The following is a 20,175-nucleotide window of genomic DNA, read 5'->3' on the forward strand; positions in this document are numbered from 1 at the left end:
CATTTAAGTTCTTAATTCACCTAGAATTAAGTGAATTCACCTAATTCACTTAATACCTATTTGGGGGGAAATAATATTTTGGAAGCTGTGGGATAAGGAGCCCAATTTATTTTTTTCTATAGAAAAGAACAATTGTCCAGCTCTACTTAATTTTAAAAAAATCCTTTCTCCTCAGATCTCAGTTCTATCCCTGTTATAAATCAATTTTCCATACTGTCAGGAGTATATTTCTGTACACCTTTTTCTGTTCCAATGGTCCATTTGTCTGTCTCTATACCAGTATCACACCATTTTAATTATTAAATGGTTTTCAGTCTTTAGATCTGATAATGGAGGTTTGATCATTGATCTTTTTCCCCAGAAGAGTTCTACCTACTTTCAGGCTTTTCTTTTCACTATAAGATTTAAAGTTAACTTGCCAAGTTTCACAAAATTGCCCGTTGGGATTTTGAAATTCATATATTTCTAATATTGAGGATTTGTATTCACAAAAGTGATATATCTTTTATGCAAGTCTCTTTAATAACTTTTAATAAAATTGTAAATTTTTTTTTCTATTATGGTCTTACACATCCGATGTTACAACTATTCTTAGGTACTTAATATTTCTTGGGGATATTATAATTGACATATTACTATTATTATTACATTTTCTTCTTCCTTGTTGCCTGTGCTTAGAAAAGTAATTGATTTTTATATTTGATTTTGTATCTAGAATCATCACTAAACCTTCTGTTGCAAATAATAGTTTTTTTCTTTCTTTGTAATCCTTATGCTTCTCACTTCTTTTTCTTGCCTTATTGTGTTAGATACAAAATTGAGGTGCTAGAATGCATCCTTATCTTTATGATCTGAAAGGTCTGAAGATTTTTAATATTGCATTATTAAAATATTTCCTGAGTATTCTTCTGGATCCTGTTTATTAGTTAAAGAGTTCTTTTTTGTTCTTAACTTACTAGGTGTTTTTATTAGCCAGTATTGAATTTCATCAAAAGCTTTTTATGATTCTACTGAGATAGTAACCTAATTTTTCTCATTTAAACTTTGTTTTTATTAAAGTATAGTTGATTTACAATGTTGTGTTAGTTTCAGGTGTACAGCAAAGTGATTCAAGTATATAGATATATATTTTTTTCAGATTATTTTCCATTGTAGGTTATTATAAGATATTGAATGTAGTTCCCTGTGCTATACAATAAATCCTAGTTGCTTATCTATTTTATATATAATAGTTTGTATCTGTTAATCCCAATCATTTAAACTTTTTATATCAAAAATTACAATAACTGACTTTCTAAGGTTAAACAAAACTTGCATTACTGGAATAAACCCAAATTGTTTAAGATATATTAACCTTTTAATATATTCCTTGTATTGTTTGCTAATATTATATATAAAACTTTTGCATTCATGTTCATGGTTAGGATGTTTCTATAAATTTTCTTTCTCTTCCTGTTCTTGTCAGGTTTTGCTACCAAGGTTAACTTCGCCTTCTAGAATTATTTAGTGGGAGATAGTTTCTCTTTTTTATTTTGTATTCTCTACAATATTTTGTGTAAGGTCAAAGCATTTGTTCCTTCAGCGTTCGATAAAACTTGCCAGTAAGACAATCTGGATCTGGTGTTTTAACTTAGGGGAGATTTTTAATCACTGATTCAATTTCTTTATGGTGTCGTTCAGGTATTTATTGATACATTCTGTATGAAGAGTTGTGTTAGTGACAGAGTTCTACAAGTTTGCCCATGTTATCCAACTTTTCCAAATTGTTCATATGATTCTCTTATGTCTTTGTAATCTTTGCTACATCTCTGGTTATAGCACCCTTTTCATGTTTTGGCCTCTTTCATTTGACCAAGCTTGTCAGAGGTTTCTCAATTTTGTTAGTTTTTTTTTTTTTTTTTAGGAATTTGGTTTAGTTAATAACTTTTTTAATGTTTTCTATTATTTTTTTTTTCTGTTTCTTTCCATTTTTATGGGGATAGTTTATTCTGTGCTCTCTTTCAAGTCATTTAAGATGAGATCATGGTTATATTTGGTTAATATTTGCATCATTCATGTCCTCCTCCTCTATACTTCTTTGTATTTCTATATATATTTCTGTATTTCTTTGCCCACTGATTGGGGTCTAAACTCTGTAATTTGCTTTGGAAAATGGAATGTGAGAAGTAGGGACAGGATCCCAGTTCTTCTGAGTGGAAGCATTGAGGCATTGTGCATTGCTGCCAGAAAAGCTGGACTTTCAGTCACAGAATGGAAGGACAGCAGAGCAGAGCCCAGCCTATTTAAAGCATCTAGCTGAATGGCAACTGACCCTGGACTCTGTATAATATGAGCAAGAAATTAATTTTTGTTGTTAGCACTAAGCTTTTGAGCTCACTTGTTATTACAGCAAGTTGCCTAAAACAGATATTGGTATCTTAAAGTGAAGTGCTCCTATAACAAAAAGTTGAAAATCTGTATATTGACCTTGGATCCAAGAGACAAGTTATAAATAGTTATTAAAGTCTGGAAAAATGGTGACCCACAGTATGCAGTGGCAAAACATTTAAGCAAACCGTCAACCTGCAACAACTTAGAAAGCAGATAATCTACCTAATGAATGAGTGGCTTTAGAGAAAGAGGTTTCAAAACAGAATGTTACTAGTATGACTTGGTTATTTTTTCCCCAGAATTATCAGGTAAACTCAGAAAATAATTGGGCTGATTTGTAAGCAGGGAAGAAAGAGAAACGAGAGCAACCAGGAATTACAGGGATTGTAGAGTTGGAAAACATAACTGTTTCCAATTAGTAAAAGATAAATGGAAGTGCTTTGAGCAAAGAGGCACAATTAAGATTCAGATGAAAATACATGCCCAAATAAAGGGCATTGCCATTTGTAGCCTTTATTTAAAACTCTGGTTTAAGGTAACCCCTAGAAAATCAGGTTAATTGGATAAAATGCCTTAGCAAAAAAGAGATGCCCAAAGTCTCCTTGAAGCCTGGTAGCTCAAGTTATCTGTAAATCTAGAGAGAAAGGCGCATCTCAAAAGAACGGGAGTGTGGCTATCTGCACCAGTTGCTGATTGAAATCAAATAGCTTTTTAAAACCCGCATTTTTGAGAGAGTTTCTGCAAAAGTTTCAATAACCAGGATTAAAAGAGACTAACTATTGATATTAAGGCGTAAAACAACTTTGGGGCCCCCAGTGTTCTACAAAGAGGGAGCAGGCTTAGCAAGCTGATCTGCCCCCAAAGATGCATATTGTCCAATGATCTTATGAGCTATGCCTGAGGAGTATAACAGAAATGAACGTTCTTCCAGAGAGATGATTCTACCACCCAGAAAAACAATGGATTGGAAAAAATAGAGGCCTAATCAAGTAATATTTCTTATCTTCTTTCCATTAAGAGTATTTGTTGAAGTTATTATTCACTGTCCCACGATTGTATTTTGAGGGAAGTGCACCTTTATTTGATAGATCTTCAGATCCTCACACTACGGAAGGACTATCATGAGACCCTAAATTTTGCACTTTGTGCCCGGATTGGATGAGATATTCAGGATTTCTTCCTTAGAGGTGGGGGGGGGGAATATATTTTGATTGCAGAAGGAAGGAAACAATGTATTTGATCAAGACAGCAGACAGTAGTCTATTTCATTGTAATACATGTCAACCCATTGTCTTTGGACTTAGGCATGACTTGCTTTGACAGTGTTTCAGTTCTGAGTAGAAGCTTTGAGGTAAAAATGAGTTTCCACCAGCTCTATGATTCTTCACCTCAGCTGTAAAAATAAGAGCAGACTGATCCCCACAGAGGGTCCTTCTGTCTGCGTCTTAGAATCAGAAGACACATCGAGCAGAGGCACAGGCAAGAGAAACACTGGGGTTGAGCAGTAGCTGCCTCCTCGTTATAAGGAAAATACATGTGACAAGGAAATACATTTTTATCATTAGAAAACTCTGAGATTCGTGGTTGTGTGTTACCATAGAAAAACTCACTGAAAGAGATGCTTAGTTCATTATTTTTTCATACTTTCTTTACTTGTCCTCATAAAATAAATTCAGGTTATACTATTTTTTCTAAGTACTACTTGGACTATATTCTGTAAGTTTGGGCATGTAATAGGTTTATAACCATTCAGTTTTAAATATTTTCTAGTTTCCATTTTAATTTTTTTCCCATGTCTAATTTAAAGTGAGTTTCCCAATGTTCAAGTTTTTGGAAGAGTTCTAGTTATTTTTTATTGATTTCTAATGTAATTGCCTTTTATAAGACAAGGTGGCCCACAGTATATCAACCCTTTGAAATTTCTTGAAGCTTTCATCAGGGCCCAGTCAGAGTCAATTTTTAATAAATGTCAAAAGTGCAATAGGAAAGAATGTATGCTAGAACAGAGGTCAAAACCAAACAAGCATACAAAACAACAACCACAACCAGAAAAACCATTTGCATCCTCAAAGTGATTGATAAATGTGCTTCAATTAGTTACATTTACACAGGTGCACCTAGGAAAGTTTCATCTGGAACCAGTATCTAGAAAACCCTCTGCCAGGAGAGGAGGTTAGTGATAAATTTTTTGAAACATTCACTTACTTAAATAAGGGGTAGGATGGACTGCTCTCGGTGAGAGCAACCACTGGCCTGGGTGAAGGCCATGGGCATACTGGAACAGAATAGGTATCTGGAGACGGTCCCATAACCTCACCGCCATCAACCACACCTCTCATCCCTCCCCCGCCCACCAACTGAAGTGCTGCCAGTCAGAGGCAGGAAAGACTCATGCTTTTCTTCCCACCCGTCCTTCCTTTCTTCTCTTTCTTTCTCAAGAAAGAAAGAGAAGTACCAGGCACTATGGTGTATATGAAGACGAATGACTCATAACCTCTATCTTCAAACTGTTACACACTCATAAAGACACCAGTAACACTAACCAGAGGTACACTAATGAAAGGCACGATGTGTTAGGGCAATGGTCCCCAAACGTTTTGGCACCAGGGACCGGTTTCGTGGAAGACGATTTTTCCACGGAAGGGGGAGGAGCGTGGTTCAGGCAGTAAAGCAAGCGATGGTTCAGGCGGTAACGTGAGCGACAGGGAGCAATGGGGAGCGGCAGATGAAACTTCAGCTCGCCCGCCCGCCGCTCACCTCCTGCTGTGCGGCCCAGTTCCCAACAGGCCACGGACTGGTACCAGTCCATGGCCCAGGCGTGAGGGACCCCTGTGTTAGTGAATAAATGAGAAACCGGCCAGAAGGCCCAGGTGAAGGAAGGATGGTAAGTACCCCTGAGTCTGGGATAAGAATTTGTCTGGGCCCTTAAGAAAATGATCGCTCTGGCTTCCCTGACTGGAATGTGTATAACATCAGGAATGCAACTAAGATGACCATGGGTGCATCTGTCTCCTGAGAGAAAGAAAGGATAGGCGAATACTTACAGTGTTTTACACCTGCCAATGCTGTAAGGTTTCCTCTATATGATTACACAAGTTTTTCTCTTTTGTTCGTTGACTCCCTACACCAGATATGGTATATCATTAATAATGATCTATATTGTTGATAAAAGTCCTTTCCAATAGAAATATATGAACTACGTATATTTAATTTAAATGTTCTAGAGGTAATATTTAAAGAAGTAAAAAGAAACAAACTTAATATAATGATGTATGTTATTTAACTCAACATATATCACAAATATTATCATTTAAATATATAATTAATATAAAAAGATTAATGAGTTATTTTATGGGTTTTTCTTTTTCTTCTACATCTAAAATTCAGTATGTATTATACACTTACAGTACATATCAATTTGTACTAGCCACATTTCAAGTATTCAGTAGACACATTAGCTAATGGCTAGCATATTGCATAATTCAGATCAAAACATAAATGAATTGTTAAATATTTATATTGTTTATAACACAGGTAGGAAGAAAGAAAATATAGCGATCAGTATAACAGTTTATGAAAGTCAGAGAGGTTTATACATTAAACATCTAAATAAACTTGAGAACAACAACAATGGAAGTAAAGGCTATGTATAAAATTCAAGCTCAGATTCACAAATAAACAGAGATCCCTTTAAGAAATTGTCTGATAAATGATTGTTTCTCCTATTTACATGGGATTACCTTTTGTTTTTAATTTACGTCAATGTGTTTTAAATTGTTTTGTTTACAGGGTGGAGAGTTCTTAATATGTCATCACAATATCAAATGCAGTGACTTTTTGGCCTTGCAGAGAGGAAATCCTACACTATATGGGGCTACTGGACTTCAGGGTGGGGCCTTGTTTTCTGCAGAACAAGCCACTCAAATTAGTCAAGGCTTAATTGAGAGCCAAAACAAAAATAAGGATTTCTTGGGAAGAACTTCATGTGTTCTGAGAACTGGACATGTATTTGATCAAATCACAAACTATATTTCTTAAGCACCTGACATATTCAATGCACTTTGTTATTCCCTGGGATTAGTAGTTTCATAAACCAGTTACACAAACCAGTATCTAATCCACAACCAATCGAAGTATTCCAGAATGTTGTCAGGGTTTTTTTTTAGGGAGAACTCAAGAATAAATCAAGTCTCTCTGTGGCAATAAGCACATCAGCCTTCAAAGAAGGCAGAGTTACTGGGAAAGAAGTAGATAGAGGGGAAGGAAACAGAATTCTGTGATCTCTGTGCTGTGAAGGAAAGTCAGACTGTTAACAAAAGATAAGAGACAATACTGGAAAGTTTGACAGGAGGATAGACCCAGGGACATAGATTTTTGTGAGTCATGTGACAAAGGAAGATTTAAATTTAGATTGTTTGAGCTTTGAATAGTCCCTGCCTACCCTTGGACGTTCTTATTCACATCTCAAACCTTACCTGATGCCGTAATTTTCATGCTCAAAATACCATCATCCTTACTTTGTTATTATTATTCTATACTTGCATTGAGAATAAGATTTAATATTCAATCTTATAAAACAAAACAAAAAACAGTGCCCAAAGTACAGCTAGGTATTTTGAAACACAATCTAAAATCCATTTGCCAACCACACTTCTGGGGCTAGCTGGCTCATAGATTCAAGATTGGCCCTTGGAGATCAACGGTTCCAATTTATCCTCATTTTGTAATAAAAATAAGTCATGGTGCTTGATAGATCTTGATTACAACATTACCAAATTCTTCTGCATCCAGAATAATCTCCAGCATGACCCAAATGGTCCTCCCTGAGTCCTAATCAAATTATAAAACATAGAGGTCATATGCAGAGCAGAAAAAGATAAATGTCATCACCTCATCCAGGCAGTAGTCTGCCAGGCTTACATGACATATTAGCAGTATTTGAATTGCTGTCATTAATGATATGGAAAAAAAAAAAGTTACGCAGTACATGGTGTCCTTCTAACTTCCATGCAGTATGCAGTTTGCAAAGTGAGCCCAGCCTTACGTATACCCCCAGCCCCTCTCCCTAATTATTCATTAAGCTTATTCCCCAGCTGACTTCTCATTTCCATAACCTATTTTCCTCTTCACCTTTCTACCTCTCTGCTCTAGTTTTAATTTTTTTTTCCTTTTTTACTCTCTAATGCGAAAGTACGTTATGTCCCTAGATAGCACATTTTTAATATTCAGGTTAATATTATTAGACTAAAACATTCCTCTCTACCACCTTTGGTCCCTGAAGCAATCCTGAAATGGCAATCCATTTAAAGCAGAGCTCCAGTCTAGGTGCAAAGGCACAGATCCCTCAGCTATAAATGGGGTATAGATTTCATTGTATTTCCTATTCATGTTATGTATTCTAGAGGCTATGGAGCCTCTTGCCTAACTACATTTATAGTGTCAGGGAACATGCAACCAAAGGACAGTAAAAGCCCTAGACAGGGAATCTTGTTCTTAGATACAAGCTTCCAGCTTCATATTGGCTGTGGAATGATGAGCAATTCATTTAATTTCTCTAAGACTCTGTTTCCTCATCTGTAATATGGAAATAATAAAGTACTTACAGTAGTGTTACTGGGTAAGTAAATGAAATAACACACAGTTCCTCACACATAAGGAGGACTCAAGTAATTAGTTATATTATTATCATCATCATTATTATTAATAATAAATTGGCATTATCATAATGAGGTCTTCACCAACTGGAGAACAGATCTCCACAGAGTCCATTCAATGTCCAAAATACAGATTGAAAAAGGATGATCAGAAGGCAGGAGCTGTGGCTGGGGTCTCCTCTTTGTGTTATCCCAATTTTGATATGAAACACAAGATGAATGCTTGACTCTTTCCCTTATTTATCAGTTTAGCACATTAAAATTTTTTTAATATCTTTATTGGAGTATAATTGCTTTACAATGTTGTGTTAATTTTTGAAACACAATCTAAAAATCCATTTGCCAACCACCTCTTTGTTCTGCTGTATAACAAAGTGAATCAGCTATATGTATACATGTGTCCCCATATCCTCTCCCTCTTGTGCTTCCCTCCCACCCTTCTTATCCCACCCCTCTAGGTGGTCACAAAGCACTGAGCTGATCTCCCTGTGCTATGCGGCAGCTTCCCACTAGCCATCCAACATGTTTCAAACTCATCTGCATATTTCCTATCCCAACACTTTGGTTTGTTTTAGTGGAAAACAGTACAATAAGGCCAAATTCTGAGTGCAAGGGGGCTTATTGCTCTTCGGTAAGTCATAGTTTTTAGGCCTTTTCATTTGACTAAAAGTTCTACACCCAGTTCCACTGTTGGGGATGGGGTGTTCCCCAGCACCTCCAACAAGCAATTCTCAGACCCCGTCTGGGTGTCCTACAATTCAACTAAATTCTGACACTATCTACTTAGAGAAAGCATCAGATTCCAGAGGTTAATGGTTCAGCCCTACAAGACTGGCCCCAGCACATACACTTCAGATGCCACTTGCAAGCCCGTGCTGTCCTCTGTGCTTTTGACTGAACTGCTACATAGTGAAGGTTCTAACAACTCCCTCCTTGGGTTCAATTAATTTTTTAGAGTGACTCACAAAACTCAATAAATATTTTAGTTACTAGATCACTGGTTTATTATAAAAGGATATAACTCAGGAATAGCCAGATGGAAGAAACGCACAGGGCAAGGTGCAGGGAAAGGGCATGGAGCTTCCATGCCTCTCCAAGCACGCCACTCTCCACAAACTTCCACATTTTCACCAACCCAGAAGTTCTTTGAACCCTGTCTTTTTGGGTTTTTATGGAGGCTTCATTACATAGGCATAATTGATTAAATCATTAGCCATTGGTAATCAATTCAACCTCCAACTCATCTCCCCTCCCCTGAGGTCAGGGGGTTAGGACTGAAAGCTTTAACTCTCTAGTCACAAGTTTGGTTCTCCTGGCAATCAGCCCCCATCCTTAGGTGAGGTCCAAAAGTCACCTCATTAACATAAAAAATGACACCTTTATTGCTCTTATCATTTTGGAAATTCCAAGGGCTTTAGGACCTCTGTGCCAGAAACAGCAGACAGAGACAAAATTCATATTTATTATTATAAATCATAATATCATACTAAGCTAGTATTTATATTTAAGATAAATTACATCAAAATAAGGTATATTTAAAGAAGCTTTCCTGTTCTCTCTACCCTATTCTCTCCCTCTGCCTAGAAGTAACCATTTTTTTTAATGTTATGTATTCTTCTTCATTGTTTTATTTTTATATGTATACCATACTTGGAAAATATAGTAAACTATACACATTTTCCCCACCTTGCTTTTTTCACTTCACAATATATCCTGGGCATATCCATAGTAGCACACAGAGATTTTCCCCATTCTTTTTTATAGCTGCATAGTACCTCCATTGGATGGTTATGTCAGTCTACTTATTGCATGAAGGGGCACCCCTTCCAGGACCTGAGTGGACTCTTGTCTAACGCTCAGAAATGAATTGTGGAGGCACACGTGCTGACAGAGCAAGAGACTTTATTGGGGAGGGGTGCCCAGGAGGAGAGCAGCAGGTTAAGGGAACCCAGGAGAACTGCTCTGCCACGTGGCTAGCAGTCTCAGGTTTTATGGTAATGGGGTTAGTTTCTGGGTTGTCTCTGGCCAGTCACTCTGACTCAGGGTCCTTCCTGGTGGCGCTCACATCGTTCAGCCAAGATGGATTCCAGCAAGAAGGATTCTGGGAGGTTGGTAGGACATATGGACTGGAGGCTCCTCTCTCCTTTTGACTTTTCCAGAATTCTTCCAGTTGGTGGTAGCTTGTTAGTTCTGCGTTCCTTACCAGGACCTCCTGTTGTAAGATAACTCATGCAAGTGGTTACTATGGTGCCTGGCCAGGGCGGGTGGTTTCAATCAGTGGTTCCCCTACTATACTCAACCACTCCCTTATTGATGTACATCTAGGGTAGTTCCAGGATTTTGATAGGATAAAAAGTCCTTCAATAAATAGTCTTGAGCAAATGTGTTTTTGAATCTGTGCTAGTGTAACTCTGGGATTAATTCCTAGAAGTGGAATTGCTGGGTCAATGGGTAAATGTATATGTAATTTGTAGAGTTTTCCAAACTACCTCCATAGACATTGTACCATTTTGCATTCACATTGGCAGTGCATAAGCAAGCCTGTTTTTCCATAGCCATGCCAACAGGGCATGTTGCCAAACTTTTGGATTTTTGTTCATTAAATAGCTAAAAATTTTACCTTGAGTTTTAATTAGCTTTTCTCTAACTATAAGCAATTTTAACCATCATTCCATGTTTTTAAAGCCATTTGCATTTCTTTTTTTTTTTTTGGAACTATTCATTTTTCCAGCTCAACTTTCTATAGTTACTAGTCTTCCTCTTCTCTAGTTATTCAAGTATTAGAAACGTTTGTGAGATAAACTGAAAATACGTTCCTGAGTTTGTCATTTTTCTTGCCTTGAAAAAATCTCATAAATATGTATATAGACATACATACAGGCATCTACCCTTATTGCTTTTGGATTTAGAGTCAGATTCAAGGAAGCTTTACCTACTTCTATTTATAAAGGAATTCACCCATATTTCCTCTGTTACTTGTATGGTTTCATAATTTTACATCTAAATCTCTTGTGAAGTTGATGCTTGAACAACGCAAAGGGTTAGGGATGCTGACCCTCCAGGCAGTTGATTTTCCAAGTATAACTAATAGTCAGCCCTCCATATCTGAGATGTCATATCCTCAGGTTCAACCAACCCCAGATAGTACAGTACTGTAATAAGTAGTTATTGAAAAAATTCCCATATAAGTGGACCCATGCAATTCAAAACCATGTTGCTCAAGGGTCAACTGTACATGTGAAATTTTTCCTAGTATATGGTGAGAAGAGTGAATCCACTTTTATCTTTTTCCATAAACTATTTCATTTGACATCGTTTATTTTATAAATTCACCTTTTCCCTCATTTGAGTTGCCATCCGTGGTCCCCCACAAAGATATTCAAGTCCTAATCCCTGGAACTTGTGAATATTTTTACATGGCAAGGGGGAATTATGGCAGCAAATGGAATTAAGTTTGCTAATTAGCTGACTTTAAAATAAGGAGATTACTTTTATCCAGGCAGGCTCAGTGTGATCACAGGTCCTTTAAAGGGGAAGAGGGAGGCAGAAAAGGACATCAGAGTCAGAGAAAGATTTGAATGCTAACTGCTGGCTGTGAAGGGGAAGGAAGGAGCCATGAGCCTGTTGGGGCCCAGGGGAGGCCACCCCAAAGCACACCTCAAAGGCATATTGATGATTTTGAATTAAAGTTACTTAAGAAACAGCCAACGCAAGAGGGGTACTCTGACCCTCTTTTGTGTCTCCCTAAAAGCAGGAAATAAATCTCCCATGAAAGATGCCCTCCCTGCATCTGGAGGTGGAAGGACACCCTTTTGCCAGAGACAGGGAATTGGGGCAGAGAAGCCAATATAAACAAACCTTGTTACTTCCTTAATTATTACCCCAAACCAAATTCTGTTTAGATTCTTCACTAATTGAGCACCTGAAACCTAAGTTTCTTTGTCCTGTCAATTCCTCACAAATTTATTACTTCTTTTTCTAAAAACATACAAAAGCTGCCTGCTCAGGCCACTTCTTAGGTCCCATTTCTATGAGATTTCCATGCCCATCGTTTAAAATTTCTTTGTTTTTCTCCTGCTAATGTGTCTTGTGTCAATTTTATTATTAGTCCAGCCACAAGTACTCAAGAGGGGTACAGGGATAGATTTCTCCCTCCCTGACAAGCCATGAGCCATAAAATGCAGGAAGCCTGTTGAAGCTGGAGAAAGCAAGGAAGTGGCTCTCTCCTAAAGCCTATCAAAGGAATGCATCCCTGTAAACACCTTGATTTTAACCCACTGAGAACCATTTCGGATTTCTGATCTACAGAACTGAAAGGTTACTAAATCTGTGTTGTCACTAAGTTTATGGTAATAGCAATAAGAAACTAGTACATCATCTTTATCATAAACTAAATTTAAGAATTAATTTGGGTTTATTTCTGCATTTTCTGTCCCAGTCCATCAGTTTGTCTTTCCATGTGCCAGTATAGTACAGTTTTAATTATAGAGAGTTTACAGTAAGTTTAATATATCTGCTAGAGACACCCCCTCCCATTTCTTCCCCAAGGCTTTCCTGGCTATTCTCACTTGTTTATTTTTACAAATAAATTTTAAAATCAACTTAATTCTGGGGGCGGGGGTGTGAAGAACTCGATGATATCCTTAGTACCAATAGTCTTTTAACTTTGGGAAGTCACATATTTGCTTTGTGATGGAGGCTCAGTGATTCATACAATGAAAGATGAGAAAAGAGTACCTGGTATAATACACCAGCCAGAAACTACAGTGGAAAAAATAAGAAAAGTGCTATTAACAGTTACTTGGAAATCAGTTATGTAAACAAACAATTCCTTTATTATCAAGACTTTTTAAACACCAAGTGACAGAAACCACATTCCACCTAACTTAAGGGGAAGAAAAGACATTAATTGGCTCACACAATTGAAAATCCCAAGTAAGGTTCAGTGCAGGTACTCGAATGACGTCACCAACAGGTCTCCCTTTTTTCAGCCCTTTGTTTCTCACTGTGATCTTTCCTGCTCAAGCACACCCTCTTTGTGTACTGGCTCCCTCTAGCTACAGACATGGACTTGACCAACTTAGCCACTGCTGAGGGAAAAGGGTGCCTCTTTCTCAATACCTCCAGCAAAAGTTGATAAATTAAGTCTCATTAGTCTAGCTTGCTTCATTACTCACCCCTAAGCCAATCACTATGACTAGAGGAATAAAATACTCTGGATAGTTGTGGGTCATGAAGCTACTCTTGAGGATGGCATGGGGTCAGCTCCCCCTCACTGCAAAGGTGAGAGTAAAGGAAAAGGCAGACAGAGCACTGTGAGCAGAAAAAGATTTAATGGATAGAAGACAGGCAAAAGGAACATAGGACGCCTCAATGGATTTGTTCCATGTAAATAAATATAGGTGTGAAGTGTCACTGGGTAGTGTAGAGATGAAGAAAAAGGAGTAATTAAACTTGCCGAGGAGCTGATCAACTGTCAATGTTTAAGGAATGCACAAAATCCCAGTTCTGAACTCAGAAAGAGCCACTGCCAGACTTGCCAGACACTTGCTCCGGTTTCGCCAAGCACCAACTGCAGAGTATCTGACTCCTCTGAGAGACTTGGTGCCTTCCCAGCTGTGCTCCTGAGCCAGATGGGCTTGCCAACCAGATTCATTGGAAAGAGTTTCAACCCAGTGCAGTTAAAATGAAAAACAAGTGTGGAAGATTTGAACCTGAAGTCCATTGAGCAGAAAAATCTGTCTGGCAAGGCAGTGCCAAAGATTTCATTCAGTTATATTTAAGAAGAATCCTAAAGGCCAAGGTAAGAAAAGAGAGAAGGACTTTTCAGGAAAAAAAAACATGGCAGGGTGAAAGAACATGCTAGGTTTGAGGGGCTCTGGAAATCCCCTGCGGCTGCTGCAGAGCTTGGGTGTGAAGATATCAGGATGCAAGAGGGGGCACAAGTATCTTTCACGCCATGCTGAAGAGTTCACAACTGATTCTGAGTGTTGTCAGGTGGTTCTAAAGAGAAGAGGAGGAGGTCAGATTTTAGTGTATAATGAGTTGAGCTCCATTTTCCTCAAACCTAGATACATTTCTCATGTTTCTCCATAAGCAGTGATGTGGTTAAGAGTGTGGGTGTGCTATTCACACTGCCTGGGATCAAAGGCCTGCTCCACCATTTACTTGCTTTGTGGCCTTGGGCAAGTTCATTAATATCTTTGCACCTCTGTTTCCCCATTTTTACAAAGGGGATCATAATTTATAGAATTGTTGTGAGGACTAAATGGGAGAAACATATGTGAAGGATTAGTACATGGGTTGTTACCAAGAAATTCCTAATTTCATTGGTTATTATTCTAAGGGATTTCCTTCTTCCTTCTTTGTCCCAACTTCCCCCTTTTAAAAATCCTCCTTATCTTTTAACATTCAGTTTGAAAACCTACCATCTTGATGAAAATATAGTCCTCAACTAGATATTTCTCCTGCATATGCACATATCTACACACGCACACACACACACCATTGTCAGGGTTAACCAAATAAATGTAACAGCCAAGTAGAGTCTAGAAAGAAATAAGGCAGTCACAGACCACAGGATAGGAATGACACCAAAGGCTAAAGGACCTGTCTCAAGATTTCTAGTTGGCTAGAATTGATCCAGTGGGAATGCAGGATAGCTACAGCAGAAGGAGATCTACCCCATGATGGCTGAGAAAGAAGTCATATAGTGTGTGCTTTGCACACTTTAATAGGCATATGAATCACCCAGGGATCTCGTTAAGGTGAAGATTCCAATACAGTGGATCTGAGAAGAGGCCTGAAATGCTGCATTTCTAACAAGTTCCAAGGCAATACCATGCTGCTGCTCCTCCAATCTCCTTTGAGTAGCAGGGCTTTAGGGAAGAGGATAAGGTGCAATTCAGGGAAGTCAAGAAAACCACTAAAACCTGTAGGTCAACAAGACAAAGAGTGGATGTATTTGAAGTGATGTCAGCATTATGACAAAGATGTCCCTCATACATGTTTACCCCCATCAACAACAACAATTTGGCATCCATCCCTGTATATCTATGCCTTGGTTGTTACTGTGGGATCCAGCACCATATGCCAAGGGACCTGGAAGGAGTCTTGCCCACCTGTGCATCAGGTAATAGGCATATAGACCTTGGACCTGGCTGTAGACCCTGCAGTAGACTGTGAACTGGCTCCAGCCTCTCTCAGCAATTGTCCAGGAGCCCTGGAAAACACTCTCTTAGACAATCACTTATGGATGAGACAGCCTTTATGGAAGTCCAGGTTTCCATCAGAGAAGGTCCAGCATTACATTGGAGCAAGCAAATACAAGTTTGGATGCATTGGAGAGAGTAAGAAGAACAGTTTGAATTTACCCACATTATCCCTCCCCCAAGGTGGCAAACTTAGGGCCAAAGGAGATCTTCTCAGCTCATGTTTTCTCCTAGCAGGGAAAGTGTGAGCATGTGAGTGAGCACCCAGTTTCCATAACTGTGTGGGACGCTGCCAAAGAGGCTCATTTCCCTCTTACCCCTTCCATATTACTGAATCATGAGCTGCATGACTGGGGGCTGTGAAGAGTCTGGAAGAGAGGTAAAAAGGATTCTTGGAGGACATTAAAGGAATGCAGATCCTACTAACTGTATTGCAGACTCCATCAAGAAGCCTACCCATGAACTGCTGGGGACACCTCACCTGTAGATCTCCCCAACTAGCTCATGGGCACTCCCAGCACTTTGTGCACCTTACGCACACATGACCTTGTGGCCATCCCCATGTGTACTCCCAGTTGTGGCAGTGAGAGTGAGCTTTGGCAGATGGTTAGTGAGCAAGTATAGAAAGCCAGCCTGGATCTGGGAGCCAGGGAGAGACCACACACTTGAGATTTAGTGCCACCTTTGGGAAAACTAAAGAGAAGCTATTGTCTCTCAGCTTGATGTGTTGCAGGAATAAGAGAAGGCATAGACACTTAATATTTCTGGAGCAAGAAGCATGGAGCAGGTGTATCCATAGAAGGTCTGAGAAAGCCTCAGAATCCTTAGCACAGCTGATGGAAGGTATTTCTCTCTTGAAGGCATTAAAGACTGGTGCAGGTGACTGCTACTTCAAATGTAAAGACAGCAACACAAAACTCCAAGGAACATGAAAAAATCAAGGAAAGATGACACCACGAAAAGATCATAATAATATTCCAGTAGATGATCCCAAAGATATGGAGATCTGGGATTTACCTAATAAAAAATTCAAAATAGCTATTTTAGGGGAAACTCAATAAGCTACAAGAAAACTCAGAAAGACAATTCAGTAAAATCAGGAAAATAATACACAAAATATGTTTAACAAAGAGATATAAATCATAAAAAATAACCAAACAGAAATTGTGGAGCTAAAGAATACAATGAATGAAATTAAATTTAAAAATGCATAGAGAACATCAACATCAAAATGCATCAAGCAGAAGAAAGAATCTGTGAGTTAGAAGCCAGGAACTTTAAATAATTCAGTCAAGAAAATAAAGAAAAAGAATAAAAATCAATGAAGAAAGCCTACATGATCTATTGGATACCATCAGAAGAAATATTTTCCAATTTTTGGAGTTCCAGAAGGAGAAGAGAGGGTGAAGTGGACAGAAAGCTTATTTAAGGAAATAATGGCTGACAGTTTTCCAAAGTTGGGGAGAGATTTAGATATCCAAGTTCATGAAGCTCTTAGGTCACCAAACAAACTCAATATATGGAGATTTTCTCCAAGACAAGGTATAGTAAAACCGTCAAAAATCAAAGAAAAAAACAGAATCTAAAAGCCAGAAGAGAAAAGAAGCTTATACACAAGGAAGCACCCATAAGGCTATCAGTGAATTTCTCAACAGAAACCTTACAGTCCAGGAGAAAGTGGGATAATATATTCAAAGTGCTGAATGAAAACAAACAAACAAAAAACCTTCCAACCAAGAATACTCTATCAGGCAAGGTTTTCCTTCAGAAATGAAGGAGAGATACAGACTTTCTCAGAGAAACAAAAGCTGAAGTAGTTCACCACCACTAGACCTGCCTTACAAGAAATGCTGAAAGGCATTCTCCAAGCTGAAATGAAAGGATGCTAATTAGTAACATGAAAACACATAAAAAAAATACAACACACTGGTACAAGTAAGTATCTAGTCAAATTCATAATACCCTAATATTATAATATCATGGTATGTTAACCACTTAACTCTAGCATGAAGTTTAAAGGACAAGAGTATTAAAAATAACTATAGCCACAATAATTTGTTAACAAATACACAATATAGAAAATAGAAAAGCAATTCTAAAATTCATACAGAATCACAGAAGACCCCACATAGCCAAAGAAATCCTGAGAAAGAAAAACAAAGTTGGAGGCATCATACTTCTTGATTTCAAACTATACCACAAAGATATAGTGATCAAAACAGTATGGCACTGGCGTAAAAATAGATACGAAGCCAATGGAACAGAATTGAGAGTCCAGAAATAAACCCTTATATATATATAGTCAACTAACATTTGACAAGGGAGACAAGAATATTGGATAATCACATGCAGGAGAATAAAATTGGATCCCTATTGTACATTATTGAGAAAAATTAACTTGAAAAGAATTAAAGACCTGATACTATAAAACTCCTAGAAGAAAACATAGGGAAGAACCTCCTTGATACTGGTCTTGGCAACAATTTTTAAAATATAACACCAAAAGCCCAAACAACTAAAGCAAAAACAAATAAGTGGGACTATATCAAACTAAAAAAGCTTCTGCACAGCAAAAGAAACAATCAACAAAATGAAAAGTCAGCCTGCAGAATGAGAGAAAATATTTGGAAAGCTTATATCTGAGAAGTGGTTAATATCCAAAATATTTAAGAAACTCATAGAACTGAAGAGGAAGAAACCAAACAATCTGATTTTAAAATGTGCAGGGGAATTGAATAGACATTTCTTCAAAGAATATATACAAATGGCCAAAAGGTACATAAAAATATGCTCAATACTATTAATCATCAGAAAAATGCACATCAAAACTGCAATGAGCTATCACCTCATGCTTGTTAGAATGGCTATCATCAAGAGTACAAGAGATAACAAGTGTTGGCAAGGATGTGGAGAAAAGGGAATCCTCATGCACTGTTGGTGGTAATGTAAGTTGGTACAGTCACTATGGAAAACATAGTATGACGTTTCCTCAAAAATTAAAAGTAGAATTACCATGTGATTTGGCAATTCCACTCCTGGGTATATAGCCAAAGGAAATGAAATCAGGATCTCAAAAGGATACCTACATTCTCATAGTCATTGCAGCATTATTCACAATAGCCAAGATATAGAAAAAACCTAAGTGTCTGTGTACAGATGAATGGATAAAGATTTATTTATATGTATAATATATATTATTAATATATAATGAACATTATTCAACCATGAGAAAGAAGGAAGTCCTTCCATTTGTGACAGCATGGATGGACCTTGAGAGCATTATGCTAAGTGAAATAAGCCAGACAGAGAAAGCAAATAGTATATGATATCACTAATATGTGGAATCTAAAAAACCAAACTCATAGAATAGAAAGTAGAATGGTTGTTGCCAGGGGCTGGGTTGGGGAGTGAGGGTAGAAATGGGAAGGTGTTGGTCAAAAGATACGATCTTCCAGTTATAAGATGAATAAATTCTGGGGAATCTAGTACACAGTATGGTGATTATAGTTAACAATACTATATTATATACTTGAAAGTTGTTAAGAGGGTAGATCTTAAATGTTCTCACCACAAAAAACGAACGGTAATTATGTAAGGTGACGGAGGTGTTAACCAATGCTACTGTGGTAATCATTTTGTGATATATAAGTGTATCAAGTGAACATATTGTACCTCTTAAACCTACACAATGTTACGTGTCAGTTATATCTCAATAAAGCTGGAAAAAATTAATTAAAAATCTATATTGAATTAAAAAATACCTGAAGAAAAGAATAAGACATAGTGTGAGCAAACGGAAGAATAACAGTAGCAAGAAAGGAACACGAGCCAGGAGATCACAATCTAAATCAAAAGCAGGCACGTTACATTGTTCTTGAACCAGTGACGCAGAAGGTCCAGAAGGATACCTGGAGTCAGAGTCTAGGACAGGGATGCAGAGCCCAGAGAACTGAGCAGAGATCCATATGGGCTGTTGCCAGACTCTCACACTGGCTACACACACAGCCTGCTATCATGTAGGGACGCAGTGTGGTGGAAAGAGCTCTAGACTTGGAACAAATTCCAGTGAGATACTAGATTCTACCACTTACTGGCTGTATGATCTCTCTGAGGACCCATGTCCTCACCCAAGAAGTTTGGGGGGGGGGCGTGGTTAATACCTTCTTCAAAAGCCTGTAAAAATTAAATGAAGTAATTCTTCCACTGAAAGAAAGGCTACCTAGATGATCTCTAAATTACTTTCTAAGATTCAGATTACACACCTATGATTACCATAGCCCTGTTTTTGTAAAATCACCATCTCCTTGCCTGTAAGAAAACTCAGAAGTCTCATCTAAGTCACTCTCACCAAATCCATTATTATGTAAGAGATGACAGAGAGGTTGCAAAGTGCAGGCAGATAACCTCCAAGAGTGTCATGAATTGGGTGGGAATTGGAGACCCCTAGAGGGTGCTGCCCTTTCACAAGATTATTGCCAAGGGAGAAAATCAGCCTGATTTCAACACAAAAAGAAATATTTACTTGAAAACCTCTTAATTTTTTAAATGTTGGCAATAATTCAAATATTTAAACACTTGTGTAAGCCACACAAAGCCTCTCTGCAGGGCCAATTCTTGCCCCCGGCCAACTGTTTTTCCCTTCCATCTTTGCCTTAATCCTTCTAGGAATTCATGCATTTTAAAAGAGGATGAATATATGGTAGATTTTAAAAAGACTTGTACGGTAGATTTTCAGGCAACCCTACAGTAAAAGTAGGAGACATTTACAGCACAACACATTTTCAGCTCCCTTAACTCAGATCATCAGACTTCTTTTCCTTGGCCTCTTTGCATATATGGAGGATCTATTTTAAACTGGGTGGTCAAGAAGACCTCTCTGAGGAGGTCCCATTTAAACTGAGACTGAAGGATATGGAGAAACCTATCATGTAAAGATCTGG

Source organism: Hyperoodon ampullatus, assembly GCF_949752795.1.
Source record: "Hyperoodon ampullatus genome assembly, chromosome: 11".
Classification (NCBI taxonomy): Eukaryota; Metazoa; Chordata; class Mammalia; order Artiodactyla; family Ziphiidae; genus Hyperoodon; species Hyperoodon ampullatus.